The sequence below is a fragment of the Notamacropus eugenii genome, chromosome 5, assembly GCF_028372415.1.
Source record: "Notamacropus eugenii isolate mMacEug1 chromosome 5, mMacEug1.pri_v2, whole genome shotgun sequence".
NCBI classification, from domain to species: Eukaryota; Metazoa; Chordata; class Mammalia; order Diprotodontia; family Macropodidae; genus Notamacropus; species Notamacropus eugenii.
Genome location: NC_092876.1, coordinates 265,747,242 through 265,754,792, shown reverse-complemented (window position 1 = coordinate 265,754,792; position 7,551 = coordinate 265,747,242).

Sequence of the window (7,551 nt, the reverse complement as noted above, 5' to 3'; positions counted from 1 at the left end):
AGAGATAAAATAGCACTTCAGGGTGAACAAAGTGCAGGTAAAAATAGATAAGAATAGAGGCACAGGAGGGGTATTTCTGGCACAATTTGAGAAGATTAGATGAAAAATCCCAGGAACAGGTTTAGTCCCTGTGAAGAGTAAATACCTCCAGGCTAAAGTCCCCTTTAAGCAGTCAGCCCTGTGGTTAGTTGGTTTGGGAAGCTGCCTTGCACCTGCCACAGAAACTTTTACCCCCAGGACAGTGAGGGCAATTTGGCATCTGAGCCCCAGAAGATCGAGGGAATCTCTGCTGACAAGGATTGCCAGACCCAGCTGTGCTTCGTAGAGCAGTGGTGGTGAAGGGGGCATAAGGAACCAGCTCACCAGCTCAAGCCCAGTGAGTACAGAAGCAGTGTGGCAGAAAGTCCCTGGCTATGGACTCTTGCAGGAGGTTGGAAGTTTGGCTTTGGTTTCAGGTTAGAGGAGAGAACTAAAGGTCTGGAGCAAGAGGTGCCATCTCCCATCGCAAATACTATAAACAAAATATGAATAATGAAAAAGTAGAAGAGGTGAAACATAAGAAAAACAATAGAGCTGGAGAATAGATCAAAAAGAAAAGATAAAAACAATCAGACTAACTGAAAGGTATGATAAAAATAAATCTTGATATAATAGAAGAAATAATTTGTCCTGAAGCATTAGAAAGAGGGGGGAAAGTAGAAATAGAAAAAAATCTATCCATCACCACTTAAAAGAGATCCTATGAGGAAAACTCATAGGAATGCCATAGTCAAATTCTGAAACCCCTAGCTCAAGGATAAAATATTAAAAGCAACAAGAATAAAACAATTTAAATAAGACAGTGCCACTAATAGAATCATACAAGACCTAACAGCAGAGACATTAAAAGACTGCAGGTCTTGGAACACTGTATATTGAAGAGCAAAAGAACTGGGGCTGTGGCCAAAAATATCACACCTAGCAAAGGTAAGCATAATCTTGAATGGAAAAACAAATGGACATTTGATCAACTCTCAGACTTTCAAGACTTTGTTAAAAAAAAAAAACCCAAACTAAACAAACCTGAACTTAATAGATTTGACATACAAGAGCCAAAGAGAAATATAAGTTACATATCATAGACTGATTATAGGGTATTTATTTAATAAAGACAGACAGTTTATATTTTATGTATGTGAAATGTCTAAGGTTCTCATTAATAATTGTGTAGCTTATAAGAAAGATTGGGGGAAACCCAAAAATGATATGAATTTAAAAAGTAAAACCATTTAGGAACAACTGAAAAGAATAATTATTTTTTACAAATGAGGTGCAAGAGGAAGAATTGATATAGAGGAAGTAGATGGGGGAAGAGGAGTGGTAGTTCTGGCAATCTACTTTCATCAGGAATGGGTTTAAGAAGGAATAATACATACATATTTAGAAGAAGTCTTCTAAATTCAGAAGAAATAAAACAGTAAGGGGATAGGGAGGTGGGGGAGGACAAGGAAGGGATCTTTAGAGGGGAGGGTGAGGAAATAGGTAAAAGGGTCTATAGAAGGGTGTTTAGATTTATGGGAATGATGTATAGTGGAATGATCCTTGGAGTGGAGTAGGCAAGTAATAGGAGGGCAAGGTAGCAGGTAAAAGTGAAGTAGAGGAGGCAGGAGAGATAAGAGACAAGGGATATGTACAAACATAAAAACAAAGATCAGGAGTAGAATTTGGGAAAGTGTATGTGTATGTATATATATATGTATATGTGCATGTATCTATATCTATAATTATATATCTATAGCTATAGATAAACATATTCAAACTTAATTGTAGTTTGTTTTGGGGGGGAAGGTAAAAAAAAAGAACAAAGTAAAAAAGTGTGCAGCAGAGAACAAAAGAAAAATTACAAGGAACCAAAGAAAAGGTGGACAGTTCTCAACACATGTAGTATATATTATCTAGGCATCATATAGATATAGTATCTATCATATAGGCAATAAAAATTTATTGTTACATATTTTGAATCCTCTCATGTTCTGTTATGCACATGGCATGCTTTTGTTCCTTCTGACTTTGTATTTAAGTTCCAATATTTAAGTTTTTGTTTCTTTTCTCTATTCTGTATTTGTGTTCGAGTGTTTGAGTCTAAAATAAAAAGAATAAGCATTCAAAACTAGAATCTTTCTCTCTAAGGTTATCTTGTACTTACTTTTCTTGAGTGATGTAAGAAATACTCTTTTTTAAAAAATATATAATTTATTTATTTTTCAGTTGTTAACATCCACTACCACAAGAATTTGAATTCAAAATTTTCTCCCCATCTCTCCCCACCCCCACCCCAGGACAGAATGCACCCTAACCACTCCTTCCTCCAGTCTGTTCTCCCTTCTATTATCTACCCTTCTTCCATCCCCCTTCCTCTATATTTTCCTGTAGGGCAAAATAGAGTTCTATACTCCATTGCCTGTATAGCTTAATTTCCAGTTGCATGCTAAAACAATTTTTAACACCCATTCTTAAAGCTTTGAGCTCCATATTCTCTCCCTCCCTCCCTACCCACCCTTATTGAGAAAACAAGCAATTCAATATAGGTCATATATGTGTAACAATGCAAAGCACATTTGGGTTAGTTTATTTTTAAAGGTGTTGATTTTCTTCAGCATTTTTAAGGGTCTCCTTCAGCAAGCTGTTGACTTGCTTTTCATGATTTTCTTGCGTTGCTCTCATTTCTCTTCCCAATTTTCCCTCCCACTTTGATTTTCAAAATCCTTTTTGAGCTCTTCCATGTCCTGAGAAAATTGCATAATTTTTTTAGAGGTTTTGGATGTAGAAGCCTTGACTTTGATATCTTCCTCTGATGCTATGTTTTGTTCTTCCTCATTTGAAAGGATAGAAGAAAATACCTTTTCACCAAGAAAGTAACCTGTAGTCTTATTTTTTTCCCCTTTTTTGGGCATTTACCCTGCCAGTTACTTGACTTTTGAGTCCTTTGTCAAATGGAGGGTATACTCTAGGGACTATAAGTTCTCAGTTCCTCCTAGGTAGCACAATCAAGGTGGTCTGGCTCTAATCTGGGATCAAACACAAGCACTCTTTTCTGCCCATGATTTGCTAGTAGGATTCCTTCTCCAGAGCCTCCACCAGTTCCACCACGCCAGTGCTCATCCTCACCTCAGGACTGCCAGTCAGGATTAAGATCCAGGTTAGCTGCTCAATTCCCCCAGGGTCTTTAGGCTGAGGGCTCCAAAAGTGGATGCTGCTACTACAGTGGCTGCTGTTGGCCTGTGGTTGGGGTTAGGGCCAGACCACACACTCCTCTCACCCAGGTGAAAGAGCTTTCTCATTGACCTTTGAAGCTGTCTTTGGCATTTGTGGGTTGAGAAATCTGGAAAGCATAGCTGTTACCCATGTTTCTGCACCCTGAAGCCTGCTCCAGTCCTGTCCTTGCTGCATGGTCCAGGCTGGGGTGTACTCTGCTCTGAGCCTGGGGCAGTAGACCTTTTCTGTCAGCCTTCCAAGCTGTCTTGGTTTGGAAATCTCTTTCACTCTATTGTTTTGCGGCCTCTGCTGCTCTAGAATTTGTTTAGAGTCATTTTTTTTTTTCTGCAAGTGATATTCTAAGACTCCTTTATATGTGGGTTAGGCTAGTTTATCCTTAATAGGTAATAATAATAATATCATCTAGCATTTATTGTTATTATTGTTGTTGTTTTGGGAAAAACACTGGCATGTTTTTTCCACTTTCTTCTCCATCTCATTTTATAGATGAGGAACTGAGGCAAACAGGGTTAAATGATTTGCCTTTGGTTACACAGGCTAGAAAATGTCTGAAATCAGACTTGAAAATGAGTCTTCCTCACTCTAGGCAGTCTATTCACTGTTCCATCTAGCTGCTTTTAATACTTGTTGAGTGCTTTACAAATATTAACTCATTGTTTCCTTACAGCAATCATGAGAGGTAGGTGTTATTATTATCCCTATTTTATAAATAAATTAGCTAAGGCAGCAGAGGTTAAGTGACTTGCCTAGAATCATATAGTCATAAAATCTCTGAGGACAAATTGGAACTCAAGTCTTCCTCACTCCAGGATGAGCATTTTATCCACCACACTACATAGTTTCCTATTAAAACTGGCCCCCAGATTTAATTGGTTCAGGAGTTTAAGGCTTAGGCAATTAGTGTGGTTCTCTGGTCGTCTAAGCAGAAAAATTAGGAGGGGCACCAGCTGTCTCCTAATGGTTGAGCAGAGCACTGTTATGGACAACAGAGAGACATGCCAGATGCACTCAACTGTATTAATGTGCTATTTTTCTCTTTGAATATTCTTGTTGAATAAATACCCTTCCTCTGCTATTGTATTGCTAAATAAATCTCATTTTGCTAACTCTAAACTCTACTTATGTTTAATTTTGTTCTAGTATCAAACCTAAACTATTTCACTTCTGAAGAGGACTGGCTCAAGCCTGGCTGTTTTAACAAGCATACACCAGGAGTTGTTTGGGTAGTGCTGAGCAGAAGTGAAATACAAAGAATTTAATTAGTAGTCTTAAAAACCACTTTATATTCTGATGAAGCATAAATATCAACCTTCCAGAAGATTGTTAACAGTAGTTATAAGTTACTAAATCTTGTTTTATGTTCTGTTAATGCCTCCTGTCCTCTATGCTTAGCATTTCCTTTGTGTGAAGGAATATGTTACCTGTCCCATATCTGATTAATATCAAAAAAATCAATTCCTTTTATTCCCTTTTGGAAAAACCTAAACTAAATCATAAATAAATTCATCCTTTGAGTACTGGGGTGGTCATCTAATGAGCCAAAACATGTGAGAAAAAGGAACATAACTTTATTTTTTAGATACCTAAAATTAAACCTGGTCCAAATAGTATGTCTGGGTATTGCTCAGGAAATGGTCTTCAAACCCAGTGGTTTGAGGTGGGGACTCATTTGAGTAGTTTCTTAGTCAATTTGAGCATTTATTAAGTGCCTGCTATTTGTTGGGTACTGATTTCAGTCAACCCGGAGTGCTTAATCCTTTTAGAGGATTCCATATTTGTTTGTGGCTCATCTGACTTTGTTTTTCCTTCTTTTTGAGTAGTCTTGCTTGTCTTTATTTGGATTGCCTTGTGCATTGAAAAGGATCCATGGGGGTAGATTTCAAGTGCCCTGTGGGGCAGACACCCAGGGGAAATTTTTTTCTGAACCTCCAGTGGGCTTGCCCTATATATGCTGGGATCTCTGGAGAAATTTTGGTTGTTCCTCTATGTTAAAGGGACACCTAGAAATGTTTTGTCTGGTCTCTTCTTAGATCACCCTATAAGATAAAAAGATACACTGAAAATTTTTCACTTAGAACAGTGTGATGTCTCAGGGGGCCAACTTCCAATCTCAGGTGTCTAAATCAATGTGGGGAGAGCCCCACACATTTTGAGAACTTATTGACCTTACAATTTTTTTTCTTTGTGTCAGAGGAAGTTTTAGTTTTCATTTTCTTTTTTGTTAGTTTTTTGTTTTACTTCAGTTGTCAATTTTTTCTGCTTCCCTAAATAGATAGATAGATAGATAATTATTAAAATTGCTCGTTGTATCAGGCATTGTGCTAAGCACTGGGGACACAAATAAATGAAAACAAGGTCTCAAGTACTTGGTAATCAAGTAGGGGAAGACAAAACAAAGGTGAAAGTGAGGGAGAATGGAGGAGGGTACCACCATAGGGGCAAGGCAGTTGGTAGAGAAGCTGGGTGTGAAGCACCAAGCACTAAGCAAGTAGTAAGTTTTGATAAGGTTTGTAAAATGTTGTTCACTGAATTTGCAAATAATTGCATTTGTGGGTGATTGTGATGTCCTGTTCCCTCCCCCCCCCCCCCCCCCCCCCCCCCCGCCATATTCTTAATTTTTTTTGGAACTGCTTGAGAATTGTACCTTTGTGCCACACAAACTATTTTATATTCTATAATGTAAGGTACTGGTGCAGGTCCTTAAATGAACAATACTTGAGCCCCAAGGCTGTCGGTATGGACAAATGCACCAAATGCAACCCATCTAATTTTCTGAGTATAGCAAGTATTTAACTAAAGGAAGAGTCTAACAGGGACCATCCAATGGCAGCCATTCCATAATCTACGTATCTTGCAACTAGTAGATCTTTTACCAATGCCATGCTATCAATCCATATCTTTGAGGTCTAGAAAGAGATTCTATGGAGATGGATGGGGGTTGACTTAATGATCTTATTGGCATGGCTAAGTCAGCAGAATATATGCTTTGGGCCTGATTTGGGATCAAATAGCATGTCATTTCAAGGTGTGAGTAGGGAATGCAAGCAGCTAACATAAAAGACCAAAACTTTGGCACATAGGTTGAGTTGAACAGTTTTTCTAGCTTCCTTACATAGTACTGACCTCCTAACCTCAACTGTCATTTCAGCAACCAGTTTTCCCTAACTTCTTAGATTTTTGGCATTCCAAAAAAACCTTCATGGTTATCAACTGTGGCCTTTTGGTTATGTGCTTTCAAATCCCAATTTGGATACTCCTTTCCCTGGGACATGATTGTTCTTTTTCTGTCCCGGTATTTACATCATCATGGATACTAATCCTTTCTTGGGTGAGACTATCATTGTAACATTTGTAAGCTGTATGTTGGAGCCTCTTTCACAAAAAATCAAATAGTACTTTATGCTTATTTTATGAGACTTACTTGGCACATAATTTTTATGATTTTAAATAATCATGGAGGTTTATAATTCATGAATCTTTGCTTTTATGACATTATTTGATGTTGGATCCTTGGAAAGATACTTAACTCTCATTTACAATGTGACTCTTTGGGAAAATCCAGTTCACTTTATAATAACTGCTGTCTGGTGTGGTTTAAAAAAGGTGTGCTGTGAAAAGTTGGAGGAACTTTCTTGAAATCTTGGTTTGAACAGCTGAATGCTTAACACTCAGAAAAATAATGAAGCAGTTGAAAGTTTGTCTTTTGTTCTCCTTTCCCACTACTTTAAAAATATCTTTACCTGACCTTTCAGCTCTTCCTCTCCCTTTTCCTTGAAGTCTTTTCCTGCTGCCTTACTGTGACACCTCCCTCTCCAGTTCTCCTTATGCTCTGGAATTTTCCTATTGCCTTCCTCCTTTCACCGACATTGAACCCTACTTGTCTTGTGTCCCAATGTCTTGTTGGTCAGTATGACTAAGCTCAGGTAATGGGTGATAGCACAATATGTTAATTCCTCCCAGAAATACTTGTGTTTAGCAAAGAACTCTTGTGGGTGCAATGCCAGAGCTGAAAGAAATTAATTTTGAATGGTGACATTTTAATGTAGCATGGGTTGGATTCGCACATTACCTGTGGAAATGGGCATGCACTCTGACCCTTCAAGTGATAAACAACAAACAAAAACAAGCAAAAACCAAAAACAAAATGGGTAACCAGTGACTCCTAGTTTGGTCCTCAGTCCCTGAGGCCAGGATTGCTTCTAAAATAGTTGATGATTGATACAGGAAAAGCTACTCACTCTTTAGTCTATATAAGGGAGTAAGAAGAAAACTTCTTTTCTGTATATTGCTTTGGGA